Consider the following 15172-nt stretch of genomic DNA (forward strand, 5'->3'; position numbering starts at 1 on the left):
AGACGAAGGTAATGAAACAACAGGTTGTACACTCGTAACTGAATTAAGTGTCCGGACTAGGTTAACTTCGGTTGAAGATTGCACTATAGGTTTAGAGTTTACATTACGTCTATCACATTGGTCATATCGATGTTGAGGGCTAGTACAAGCAAAACAGGTACGTTCCTGACCAAAATAAGATACTAAGTATCGTTGACCTTGGATTTCAATAGACGATGGAATTGCCTTATCTAACTGTATGTACACCAGTTTCCGCCCAGTACGTACTCTGTATCGATGACTACTATCATAAAACTCGTCCTTGATATTTTTGACACTACCATATGGTGTCAACACTTTTAGTATTTCTTCATCGTCCAATTCACTTGGCACTAAAGATAATTTAACTAAAGTAACAGGCTTATCTGCAACTTCCACACTCACGTCATACACTCCATTTTCATCAGTATATCGTAATCCAGTACTATTATCTCGAAGTATCTGTTCACACAAAAGCTGAGATATTAACTTAACGAACACACAACGTCGGTAATTGTCTAATTCAATACTCACAACTTGATCATTGCTTAACTTGAAATTGTCAAATATGAATTCATGTATTCTATAAGTAATTGGGCGAGTAGGCACATTACTAAAGTTTACACGCAAAGTATTAACTCGTTTCACTACCATTTAGACGATCAGAAGAATTCTAACTTGAAGTATGAAGGTATGCCGTATAAACAAGCAACAGCGCATTCCGCAGGTCTGCTCGCCACCGCTGCTACAACACGACCTGCGACTAGACCAGCGGGAAGGGCACCACTCTCTCCCTGTGTCGTTAGGGATTACGACCACTGTCTTGCCAGCTACCACTTCTGTGGGTTGTATACTATGATCACATGTTTCTTCTTTGCTGGAAGAGTAAAACCTACATTATATGTAACACATGAGGTATTTAGACCTACATGCTCTTCATATAATATAATAAAAGGGTCATGCTGGGAATAAGAAAAAGAACATTCCTTGGACAAAACGGAAACTATTGGCATCAGAAATACTTATCTACGAGGCATGCGCAGTAGTATATTTCAGAATAGTTACTGTTTTGTTCAGTAAACGAAGAAAGGGGTATAAAAAAGCAAATATGTCGCGTCAACGAGATCGACCAGATTTGACAGGGGAGGAAGCAGATGTATAGTAATACAACAACTTCGCTCAGTTGATACGAGCCGAGCCGGTTGATATCACTACCCAGTTGGTCTTCTGCTTGGGCTCAAGAATTCGACCGTGCAGGTCTCAGCCTTAATTTTAAGAACTACAGTATAATTTTAAGTACTACAAGAAAAATACCTTTGACTCGACTCGGATTGAACTCGAGTCGAGTCGAATTTTGGCTCGACTCCTGCTCATCCCTATTCGTATTTGTATTTTGTTTCCACTTCAACAATTTCTACTCTTTTTTTTCTTCGTTTACCTATTGTTTCTGGATTTCTCTGTCGGTGTTGTCCTTTATTAACATCATGCACTATTCTTATTCCCAGCTTGTGACCCGCTTCCATGTCTTATTCAGTTTAGGCTTTTCTCCTTACATTTACTTGACATGTGATTGATTTAAGTCTCACTTTCCGCGCACGACCGATGAAAATGTTTTATTATTATTATTATTATTATTATTATTATTATTATTATTATTATTATTATTATACTATTGAACTTGCACGGCGAAATTACTGTATAATACGATATCATTTCAGTAATTTTATTCCATTGTATGTTATTTAATTTATTAATGGGCACATAATTGTCTCCAGATCGACGAATAAATTAACTACGGCATGCACCTTGGTGGAAATATCATTACATGAACATGTTTGGAACGAACCAATAATCTTATTGCAATATTTCCACCAAAGTGCATGCCGTAGTTAATTTATTCGTTGATCTGGAGACAATTTAGTGCCCATTAATAAACTAAACATACAATGGAGTAAAATTACAGAAATGATATCGTATTATACAGTAATTTCGCCGTGCAAGTTCAATAGTATAATAATAATAATAATAATAATAATAATAATAATAATAATAATAATAATAATAATAAAACATTTTCATCGGTCGTGCGCGGAAAGTGAGAATTAAATCAATCACATGTGAAGTCAATGTAAGAAGAAAAGCCTAAACTGAATAAGACATTGAAGCGGGTCACAAGCTGGGAATAAGAATAGTGCACGGTGTAAATAAAGGACGACACCGAAAGAGAAATCCAGAAACAGCAGGTAAAAGGAGAAAAAAGAGTAGACATTGTTGAAGTGGAAACATAAAATACAAACACGAATAGGGATGAGCACAAGTCGAGCCAAAATTCAATTCAACTCGAGTACAATTTGAGTCGAGTCAAAGGTAATTTTCTTGAATTGAGTTCCGAGCCAAGTCGCTGTTTTCGAGGTCTAGTTTCGAGTTGAGTTGAGTTTGATAATGGCTTTCTCGCTCGTTCAGCTCGTTTTAACTCGTTTTGAAATATTGGCCTGATCAGACTGGAAAGCAAAAGCCATGAGAAATGTAAGCAGTAATGTGGAATACTTTTAGTGTTGCTCACGACAGAGGTGCGTCTCATCTCGTAATTTTAGTGCATCTCGTGGGGCAATTTTAGTGTATCTCGTCTCGTCTAGATAACGAGAAGACAAGAGTTTATTATTATTATTATTATTATTATTATTATTATTATTATTATTATTATTATTATTATTATTATTATTATTACGAGACAGCCTCAAATGTCGTAATCACCAATATAAGTATATACTGTAGTTCTTAAAATCAAGGCTGAGATCTGCACGGTCGAATTCTTGAGCCCAAGCAGAAGACCAACTCGGGTAGTGATATCAACCGGCTCGGCTCGTATCAACTGAGCGAACAGCTCGAGTCGGCTCGGTTGGGATGAGCCGATGACCCGAGCCGGCTTAGTTGGAACAAGCCATCGACTCAGCTCAACTGACCCGATGGCTCGAGCTTTCTCGGTTGGGATGGGTCACCTACTCGGCTCATGTGAACCGGTTCGAGCCAGCTAAGTTGAAACTAGTTCATCAGCACGTTTCGACTCAGCTCAACTAAGCCGATGGCTCAAATCGGCTCGGTGTGGTGAGCTGTTGGCTCGGCTCACTTCTCGATTCGGTTCGATATTGAATGAGCTGTAAGCCGAGCCGCTCGAGCCGTTGAGAAGCCCAAACCCGGTCCCAGCTGTTTTGAATATGTTTGGATGAAGCCTATAACTTTTAACAATTTTTTGCTCGAGCCCGAATACTTGCCCCTTCGGAACTCAAACCCAGAACGTGACCGATGTCCTTGCCTCCTGAAGACTTCCAGACGACCGAGATCGACAGTCAATTAGCTTTTACTATTCAGATACAAACCGTATATCTTTTAAAGATTATACATGGAGTTGATATAATAATAATAATAATAATAATAATAATAATAATAATAATAATAATAATAATAATAATAATAATAATAATAGTTTTAAACTTGCCCTGAAATTTGGCAAAACTTACTTAAAAGTAGAGATTTCGGGGAAAGGGTTCCGTACCTTCAAGACACACCTCTGCAACTACCAACATTTTAAACTAGAACCTTTTATTGAAGTTTCATGTAGAAAGTATGTTTTGAGGAAAATAACTGTAATAAATATAACTGAATATCACGCGACAGTAAGGCATATAATAAACTAATTTTTAGAATATGCAGAGGTAAATATAAAAGCTTTGCTACAAAAATACCTACACAGAGCATAATTCAATGAGCTCTGAAATACAATGTAACGAAATAGCCTATGAGATTCAGTCTACAGAGCAATTGTTACTTAAAGAATGGACATACACTATTTCGAGAATCGAGACAAGACGGGAAATGTTTACGATACTTTTCGTCTCGTCTCGATTCTCATCTCCAAAGAGAGGCGAAAATTTTGATTTAGCCCTGACCCGTCTCGAATGTAAAATGTTAATTCTCATGTTATTTTATTTGTTTTAGAAACGAGATGAGAAACTCCTCTTTTCGTGAGCAACATTAAACCAAACCGAAATATTCTTTCCAAATGTCACGTTTCTCCTTGTAATTGTATGACCTGAGCGATAATTTAGCTTCTAGCTTTTAATCTTCTACGAGATAATAATAATTATTAGTTTATTATTATTACTATTAATATTCCTGAAGATTTGATAGTTCAAGTATTGAAATATCCGAGTATTCAAATATCTGAATATAATAAAACGTATGTTATCGCTGATCAATCGCCATCAAAAATTCTAAAGTAAGAAAAAAAAATTGCAATGTGCATTCGCAGAAGCACCTTGACCACTGAACCGCAATCGCTATGCGGTAAACGATCCGTCTTTAGTCTGGTTACGTTAGGTTTCTTTGTCTCCGCTTGCAAACTTGTATGTTATATTTTTCGATTCAAAATGTCTTTCGTATTTCTTTTATGAAGTCGGCAAAGTTTATATTAATAACTTGAGTTTTTCTTAAACCACTGGTTCACAAGTTCGTTCTTTCTCCACACGAAACTACAAATATGACAGATTGAATTCTCATACTCCCCATTTCTTTCAAAGCAGTCGCCATTACCTGGTCAAAGACTTATTTCCGCCACGATTCATATTAACCAAAATAAATTCATTTTTCGGAAGCGGAACTTTCACTTTCCGGATTTCGCAAAATTATGGAATTCAGTTATACTCCGGAATTCAGAAGAATTTCGGAACTCGGAAAGAATCCGGAATTTAGAAAATTCCGGAATTGAGAAAAACTCCGACTTTCGAAAAAATCCGGATTTTCCGAATTCCGGAATGTTAACGAAATCAGAAATTTCTAAATTCCGGATTTTTCCGAATTCCGAAATTATTACAAAATTGGAATTTTCCGAATTCCGGAATTTGTCCGGCTTTACTTTCGGGAGTCCGAAAACTAATAATTCCGGAACGGGCTATCCCTAGTTTATACACAACCTTTCAGAACACTAAGCTAGTAGCTGTCTACAAACAAACAAGTAATGCAAAGCATGTTGTATACTGCAATACGTCATGTATTAAAATCCGACACCATGACCCTTTTATTACATTATATGAAGAGCATGTAGGTCTAAATACCTCATGTATTACATATAATGTAGGTATTACTCTTCCAGCAAAGAAGAAACATGTGATCATAGTATACAACCCACAGAAGTGATAGCTGGCAATACAGTGGTCGTAATCCCTAACGACACAGGAAGTGAGCGTTGCCATCGCCGCTGGTCTAGAGGCTAGCACGTGAGCCTTGGGTGTATGGAGTCTCGGGTTCGATTCTCGGCGGGAGAGCATCTATGATTTTTAACTGTTCTCGATGTTTCTGTGTTCGTGTCCCTGTCGTTATAAGTTATTAGAAAAAGCAAGTTAAACGAGTGAAGCAAGTAAAATTAGCAATAAGTAAGTTACTGAAACGCGTTCGGTGAGTCAGTTAAAAAAATAGTGGACAAAGCACTGGCTTTTCGCGCCGTCCATGCGAGTTCGAATCATTCTCGGCTTGATATTTTATCCATTTGAGAGAAAGTATTGTTTCTTTTCGCTACAGGATGGATTTTCTCTTTGGTTTCATGTCAAACATGCTCACGTAATGAAAAGACGCTGTAGATAATAATAATAATAATAATAATAATAATAATAATAATAATAATAATAATAATAATAATAACAATAATAATAATAATAATAATAATAATAATAATAATAATAATAATATGAAATATTAGTAGCTAACTCGTGTGTGTATTTCGACAATATAATTTTATATTATTATGTGGAAATAAGTAAGGCTGACTGGCGCCCGCCTCCCTAATTTTTTCGATGCGTCTTATGGGTCCACGGTGTCCAACGTTGGTCCCATCCCAGTATCACCTCCTGTTTTCTCGATATAAGCTATCGACATTTTGCGTAAAGAGGGCTCTGCCGTGGCCCCATGAGTACCCATGACAATGACTCTTCGTTCATTTTGCATTGAAATCGCTTACTTTTCTGAGTACTATGAGTGCATACTGTCCAACGTTGGTCCCATCGCTCTACAGTTTCCCGTTCTCTCGATATAAATTGCTAATATTTTGTTTGTAAGGGAGATATGGCGTTACAATCATTACGTTTGAAGAAGAACTGAGGAAGATATTGCCTTGCCACAAACAACACCTATTATTATTATTATTATTATTATTATTATTATTATTATTATTATTATTATTATTATTATTATTATTATTATTGTTGTTTTACTCACCACTAATGTTGCCTACCTTTATTTGCAATGCAATGTGTTACTAAAAAGCAAATCAAATAACACTCCTCGCCATTCAGGCTCCCGAACTCGAAATACATGATTTACAGTTCTCTGTGTTAGAGGAAAGCACATTTATTATATTGTTCTTTCAAATAACACGTTACACAAGTTACTTCACTGTCAATGTGTAATTTCATATCATCACTAACAATCATCTTGTTCCGATAAGAAAATAACCCCCTCCTGCAAAAAAAAACACCCTGACCGTAGCGAAAGGGCGTGAACCTTCTTTAGGCGATTAATCGGGAGTAGTAGGGGTCCCCGTATGGCTCGCCGAGTCAGCAAAAATTTTTGTGACGTCATAGGTCAAAGGTCAATGACCTTGGCCCGGGGTCAATGACCTAGGGGTACTTAGGACCACCCCCTCTAAATTTTGGCAGGGGTACCTTGGCCCACCCCTTAAATTTTGGCAGGGGTACATAGGACCACCCCCCTTAAATTTTGGAAATTGCCAAATCTAAAAATTGGGTGTGGTAGCCTAGGACCAGGGTATGTACCTCTATCAATATTGGGTGTCTATGTCGTTCCCTTTCATGGGTAAAAAATTGCCAAAAATTGAAATTTCGGGGGTTTTTGACCTAATTTATCCCCTTTGATGAGGTGTTATTACCCTATATAGTTATATGGGCGTATACAGGGGTTCATTACCTTTCATAAGACATGGGTATATTAATGCACCCATTGAGAAATTTGGGAGGGGTACCTTGGCCCACCCCTTAAATTTTGGAAATTGCCCAATTTAAACATTTGGTATTATAGTACAGGACCCTAATATGTATTATGATAAATTTGGATGGTCCACCTCGTTTCCTTTTAGGGGTACCAAATTGCCAAAATATAAACGTAAGCAATACGTTATACCACGTGTTTGGTTTTTGGCTCTATTTATCCCCTTTGATGAGGTGTTATTACCTTATATGGTTATATGGTCATGTATAGGGGTCCATTACCTTTCATAAGACATGGGTATATTAATGCACCCCTTGAAAAATTTGGGAAGGGTACCATGGCCCACCCCTTAAATTTTGGAAATTGACCAATTTCAACATTGGGTATTATAGTATTGGACCCTAACATGTATTATGATAAATTTGGGTGGTCCACCTCATTCCCTTTTAGGGGTACAAAATTGCCAAAATATAAACGTAAGCAATACGTTGTACCACGTGTTTGGTTTTCGACCTAATTTATCTCCTTGGATGTGGTCCTATTACCTTATATGATTATATGGTCATGTATAGGGGTCCATTCCTTTCATAAGACATAGGTACATTTGTGCACCCCTTTAAATTTTTGGATGGTCCACCCCCTAAATTTTGGCAGGGTACATAGGACCACCCCCCTTAAATTTTGGAAATTGCCAAATCTAAAAATTTGGTATGGTAGCCTAGGACCATAGTATGTACGTCTATCAGTATTGGGTGTCTATGTCGTTCCCTTTCATGGGTAAAAAATTGCCAAAAATTCAAATTTCGGGGTTTTTTGACCTAATTTATCCCCTTGGATGAGGTGTTATTACCTTATATAGTTATATGGGCGTATACAGGGGTCCATTACCTTTCATAAGATATGGGTATATTTGTGCACTCCTTTAAAAATTTGGGAGGGGTACCTTGGCCCACCCTTAAATTTTGGAAATTGACCAATTTAAACATTGGGTATTATAGCACAGGACCCTAATATGTATCTTGATAAATTTGGGTGGTCCACCTCATTCCCTTCTAGGGGTACAAAATTGCCAAAACTATAAACGTAAGCAATACGTTATACCACGTGTTTGGTTTTTGGTCGATTTTATTCCCTTTGATGATGTGTTATTATCCTATATAGTTATATGGTCATGTATAGGGGTCCATTACCTTTCATAAGATATGGGTATATTCGTGCACTCCTTTAAAAATTTGGGAGGGGTACTTTGGCCCACCCCTTAAATTTTAGAAATTGCTCATTTTATATATTTGGTATTATAGTACTGGACCCTAACATGTATTATGATAAATTTGGGTGGTCCACCTCGTTCCCTTTTAGGGGTACAAATTGCCAAATTTTAGTACAACCACGTGTTTGGTTTGACCTAAGTTATCCCCTTGGATGAGGTTCTATTACCTTATATGGTTATATGGTTATGTATAGGGGTCTATTCCCTATCATAAGACATAGGTACATTTGTGCACTCCTTTTAAATTTTTGGTAGGGGTACATTGGACCACCCCTTAAATTTTGGAAATTGCTCAATTTAAGCATTCGGTATCATAGTACATGACCTCAACATGTATCATGATAAATTTGGGTGGTCCATCTTGTTCCCTTTCATGGGTAAAAATTACTAAAATATAAACATAAGCAATATGTTGTACCATGCGTTTGGTTTTTGGCCCAATTTCTTCCCTTTGATGGGGTTCTATTACCTTATATGGTTATATGGTCATGTATATGGGTTCATTTTCTATCATAAGACATGGGTACATTGACGCACCCCGGGAGGGGTATCTTGGCTCATCCACTCGGTTTTAGAAATTGTTTTAATATAAGCATTTGGTATCATAGTACAGGACTTCAATATGTACCACTATAAATTTGGATGGTCCACATCGTTCCCTTTCATGGGTAAAGAACTACCAAAAATCGAATTTCGGAGGTTATTGACACCTATTTAGCACGTTATATGGTTTATTACCTTTATATGTTTATGTTCCCTTTTAAATTTGGGAATTATCAAATAACAAAATTCGGTAAACGTTTTCTAGGACCCATTGGTGTTCCTCTTATGGCCAAATATTCAAAATTTAAATGTTATTGACCGGCTTTATTATTGAATAAGTACAGGATTTATTACTTTTTTTCATAAGACACAGGTGTATTTGTGTACCAATCTTAAATTTTGGGAGGGGGTACATTTCTTATTGTCATATCAATAATTGGTAAATGTTCTTTGGGTAAATCATTGTGATCACGTGATCAGTTATTGACCTATGATGGGATTAGGAGTCCAGGACATTGGTACATTGAAACTTTGTAGGATAATTTGAGAATGCGTCATTGGTATTGATTATTACAGCCAAATATAAACGTAAGCAAGACGTTGTACCACGTGATTGACCTTGAGTTTTAGAAATCTGATAGCTAACCTTATTGAATCTTATGACTCATAGTCTTAAGGGAATACATGCTACAACACTGGCAAAGTTATTGTTGATGCAATTTGATTGGTTGATCACTATCTTTCGTGCAATCTGATTGGCTGATCACTATCTTTCGTGCAATCTGATTGGTTGATGAGTTTTAAATCTTTGCTGCATTCAGTTTTTAAGTTTTGTTTTACATTTAAAAATCTTGTTTTCGTTCAACATTTTGCACTCAATGATAAATATGATCAAAACCGTTTATTTGTTAATCGAATAGTTAAAAACCGGATAAAGTTTGACGGTTAACCGTGAAACGTAAAATTTTTTTAGTTTGAAATTTTTTGTTTTAATTTTTTTGTTTCAGAATTTTGTTTGAAATTTGTTTCAAAATTTTTTGTTTGAAAATTTTTTGTTTGAAATTTTTTGTTGCAAAATTTTGTTTGAAATTTTTTTGTTTAAAATTTTTTGTTCGAAATTTTTGTTTTGAAATTTTTCGTTTCAGAATTTTGTTTGAAAATTTTTTTTGTAAATCTTTTGTTTAAAATTTTTTTTTGTTTGAAATTTTTTTCGTTTCAAATTTTTGTTTAAAATTTTTGTTTGAAATTTTTCGTTTCAGAATTTTGTTTGAAAATTTTTTTTGTAAATCTTTTGTTTAAAATTTTTTTTTGTTTGAAATTTTTTTTCGTTTCAAATTTTTGTTTAAAATTTTTCGTTTCCAAATTTTGTTTGAAATTTTTTGTTTCAAAATTTTGTTTGAAATTTTTTTGTTTCAAAATTTTGTTTGAATTTCTTTCGTTTGAAATTTTTTTGTTTGAATGTTTTTCGTTTCAAAATTTTGTTTTAAAGATTTTTGTTTGAAATTTTTTGTTTCAAAGTTTGGTTTGACATTTTTAAAGTTTGTGCACTCATTAGTAAAGAACCGGAACTGTTTAGAACTAAAACCTCTGGCAACATTGTGGTGCAATAGTACACGTTAGAACATGATGCAATAGTACACGTCAGAATATGGGGTTGTACTTGAAATAAAAAACACAATTCATTGAAATGGATCATTTTATTACACTCCACATACATCCATACCAGATAGTGGTTCTGGATATTGTCGATACAATGTATTTTGAACTTCTTGCACTAGTTTGTCTTTAGCATATAATTTTAATTCCAATTGAAGTCTTTTAAGGTCTAATGCAATATCAATTGGTGGAAACTCAATGTTCATTTGATCACAAATAAACTGTTTATCAATACAGGTATGCACCCACGAACGATGTTGACAACCATCACAATATCTAGATACATGTTGTACAATATGCATAACACATTTTTCAAAATAGTACTTTTCAGGAATATACTTGTTTTGTTGCACACTTCCACTGCATGTTTCGCGCACTGAAATACGCTGATAAATTTGTTCCATTCTGTTTCCGTTAGATAAACCATGTTGCGAGGGATATGAAATGTACTCTTTTTACGTAACAGCACCATCTTCTCTTCGAGCACCACTTCATGATTTGAGCCTAATGATTTGACTATGGTCACATTTAGCTAATCGTTCATTTGGTCGATTCGTGCCATTCTTCACAGGTCAGTTGTACACCAAATTGTTCTGCTTTGCCCAATCGAATCACTGGGTCAAATGTTCTAGCACTGATACCAATCATCACATGTTTTGTTTATTGGATAATAGCTTGCGAAGATGAATTCTTTATCGTTAGAAGTACACATCTTTCCTCCCGAAAAGCACTTGCTCAAATGATTTCACGGTATTGGTTGATTTATAGAACTACGGCTGACGTCATGTGCTGACGTTTGAATTCATGATTTCATCACAGTTGCTGACGTCATGCTGACCAACCACATTCATACAACTTCGGCTGATGTGCTGACGTTTGAATTCATGATTTTGCTGACGAATCTGGCTGTGTACTAAATTCAAACTGATAACTTCGACCCAAGAGTCTTTTATAGCATAAAGATACAGATCCAGTATTTAAGAAACGCAGCAGTTCTTCTTGTTTTGATGCCTCCGTGGGTAAATATCTTGCTGGTAAAATTATATTCTTATCATTTTCAAGCTTCACTACGATTCTTAATCCAAACTCTGTAGGGATCATTTGGCTAGCTAAGATTCTATAAGGTACATTCTGTTGTAAATCAGTAATCTTGGTAAATGATTTCATCACATCACGTGTGTTTAGAAACTGCAGACAAGTAGCCATGATGATGTTATCATGAATACTAACGCGAACGATACTTATATATGATGCAAAAGTGATGACGTTGCATTATCATGTTCTGACGTGTACTATTGCAACATGTTCTGACGTGTACTATTGCACCACAATGTTGCCAGAGGTTTTAGTTCTAAACAGTTCCGGTTCTTTACTAATGAGTGCACAAACTTTAAAAATGTCAAACCAAACTTTGAAACAAAAAATTTCAAACAAAAATCTTTGAAACAAAATTTTGAAACGAAAAACATTCAAACAAAAAAATTTCAAACGAAAGAAATTCAAACAAAATTTTGAAACAAAAAAATTTCAAACAAAATTTTGAAACAAAAAATTTCAAACAAAATTTGGAAACGAAAAATTTCAAACAAAAATTTGAAACGAAAAAAAATTTCAAACAAAAAAATTTTAAACAAAAAATTTACAAAAAAAAAATTTCAAACAAAATTCTGAAACGAAAAATTTCAAAACAAAAATTTCGAACAAAAAATTTTAAACAAAAAAATTTCAAACAAAATTTTGCAACAAAAAATTTCAAACAAAAAATTTTCAAACAAAAAATTTTGAAACAAATTTCAAACAAAATTCTGAAACAAAAAAATTAAAACAAAAAATTTCAAACTAAAAAAATTTTACGTTTCACGGTTAACCGTCAAACTTTATCCGGTTTTTAACTATTCGATTAACAAATAAACGGTTTTGATCATATTTATCATTGAGTGCAAAATGTTGAACGAAAACAAGATTTTTAAATGTAAAACAAAACTTAAAAACTGAATGCAGCAAAGATTTAAAACTCATCAACCAATCAGATTGCACGAAAGATAGTGATCAGCCAATCAGATTGCACGAAAGATAGTGATCAACCAATCAAATTGCATCAACAATAACTTTGCCAGTGTTGTAGCATGTATTCCCTTAAGACTATGAGTCATAAGATTCAATAAGGTTAGCTATCAGATTTCTAAAACTCAAGGTCAATCACGTGGTACAACGTCTTGCTTACGTTTATATTTGGCTGTAATAATCAATACCAATGACGCATTCTCAAATTATCCTACAAAGTTTCAATGTACCAATGTCCTGGACTCCTAATCCCATCATAGGTCAATAACTGATCACGTGATCACAATGATTTACCCAAAGAACATTTACCAATTATTGATATGACAATAAGAAATGTACCCCCTCCCAAAATTTAAGATTGGTACACAAATACACCTGTGTCTTATGAAAAAAAGTAATAAATCCTGTACTTATTCAATAATAAAGCCGGTCAATAACATTTAAATTTTGAATATTTGGCCATAAGAGGAACACCAATGGGTCCTAGAAAACGTTTACCGAATTTTGTTATTTGATAATTCCCAAATTTAAAAGGGAACATAAACATATAAAGGTAATAAACCATATAACGTGCTAAATAGGTGTCAATAACCTCCGAAATTCGATTTTTGGTAGTTCTTTACCCATGAAAGGGAACGATGTGGACCATCCAAATTTATAGTGGTACATATTGAAGTCCTGTACTATGATACCAAATGCTTATATTAAAACAATTTCTAAAACCGAGTGGATGAGCCAAGATACCCCTCCCGGGGTGCGTCAATGTACCCATGTCTTATGATAGAAAATGAACCCATATACATGACCATATAACCATATAAGGTAATAGAACCCCATCAAAGGGAAGAAATTGGGCCAAAAACCAAACGCATGGTACAACATATTGCTTATGTTTATATTTTAGTAATTTTTACCCATGAAAGGGAACAAGATGGACCACCCAAATTTATCATGATACATGTTGAGGTCATGTACTATGATACCGAATGCTTAAATTGAGCAATTTCCAAAATTTAAGGGGTGGTCCAATGTACCCCTACCAAAAATTTAAAAGGAGTGCACAAATGTACCTATGTCTTATGATAGGGAATAGACCCCTATACATAACCATATAACCATATAAGGTAATAGAACCTCATCCAAGGGGATAACTTAGGTCAAACCAAACACGTGGTTGTACTAAAATTTGGCAATTTGTACCCCTAAAAGGGAACGAGGTGGACCACCCAAATTTATCATAATACATGTTAGGGTCCAGTACTATAATACCAAATATATAAAATGAGCAATTTCTAAAATTTAAGGGGTGGGCCAAAGTACCCCTCCCAAATTTTTAAAGGAGTGCACGAATATACCCATATCTTATGAAAGGTAATGGACCCCTATACATGACCATATAACTATATAGGATAATAACACATCATCAAAGGGAATAAAATCGACCAAAAACCAAACACGTGGTATAACGTATTGCTTACGTTTATAGTTTTGGCAATTTTGTACCCCTAGAAGGGAATGAGGTGGACCACCCAAATTTATCAAGATACATATTAGGGTCCTGTGCTATAATACCCAATGTTTAAATTGGTCAATTTCCAAAATTTAAGGGTGGGCCAAGGTACCCCTCCCAAATTTTTAAAGGAGTGCACAAATATACCCATATCTTATGAAAGGTAATGGACCCCTGTATACGCCCATATAACTATATAAGGTAATAACACCTCATCCAAGGGGATAAATTAGGTCAAAAAACCCCGAAATTTGAATTTTTGGCAATTTTTTACCCATGAAAGGGAACGACATAGACACCCAATACTGATAGACGTACATACTATGGTCCTAGGCTACCATACCAAATTTTTAGATTTGGCAATTTCCAAAATTTAAGGGGGGTGGTCCTATGTACCCTGCCAAAATTTAGGGGGTGGACCATCCAAAAATTTAAAGGGGTGCACAAATGTACCTATGTCTTATGAAAGGAATGGACCCCTATACATGACCATATAATCATATAAGGTAATAGGACCACATCCAAGGAGATAAATTAGGTCGAAAACCAAACACGTGGTACAACGTATTGCTTACGTTTATATTTTGGCAATTTTGTACCCCTAAAAGGGAATGAGGTGGACCACCCAAATTTATCATAATACATGTTAGGGTCCAATACTATAATACCCAATGTTGAAATTGGTCAATTTCCAAAATTTAAGGGGTGGGCCATGGTACCCTTCCCAAATTTTTCAAGGGGTGCATTAATATACCCATGTCTTATGAAAGGTAATGGACCCCTATACATGACCATATAACCATATAAGGTAATAACACCTCATCAAAGGGGATAAATAGAGCCAAAAACCAAACACGTGGTATAACGTATTGCTTACGTTTATATTTTGGCAATTTGGTACCCCTAAAAGGAAACGAGGTGGACCATCCAAATTTATCATAATACATATTAGGGTCCTGTACTATAATACCAAATGTTTAAATTGGGCAATTTCCAAAATTTAAGGGGTGGGCCAAGGTACCCCTCCCAAATTTCTCAATGGGTGCATTAATATACCCATGTCTTATGAAAGGTAATGAACCCCTGTATACGCCCATATAACTATATAGGGTAAT

Source organism: Thermobia domestica, chromosome 7 (assembly GCF_964235325.1).
Source record: "Thermobia domestica chromosome 7, izTheDome1.hap1.1, whole genome shotgun sequence".
In the NCBI taxonomy this organism is placed as follows: domain Eukaryota; kingdom Metazoa; phylum Arthropoda; class Insecta; order Zygentoma; family Lepismatidae; genus Thermobia; species Thermobia domestica.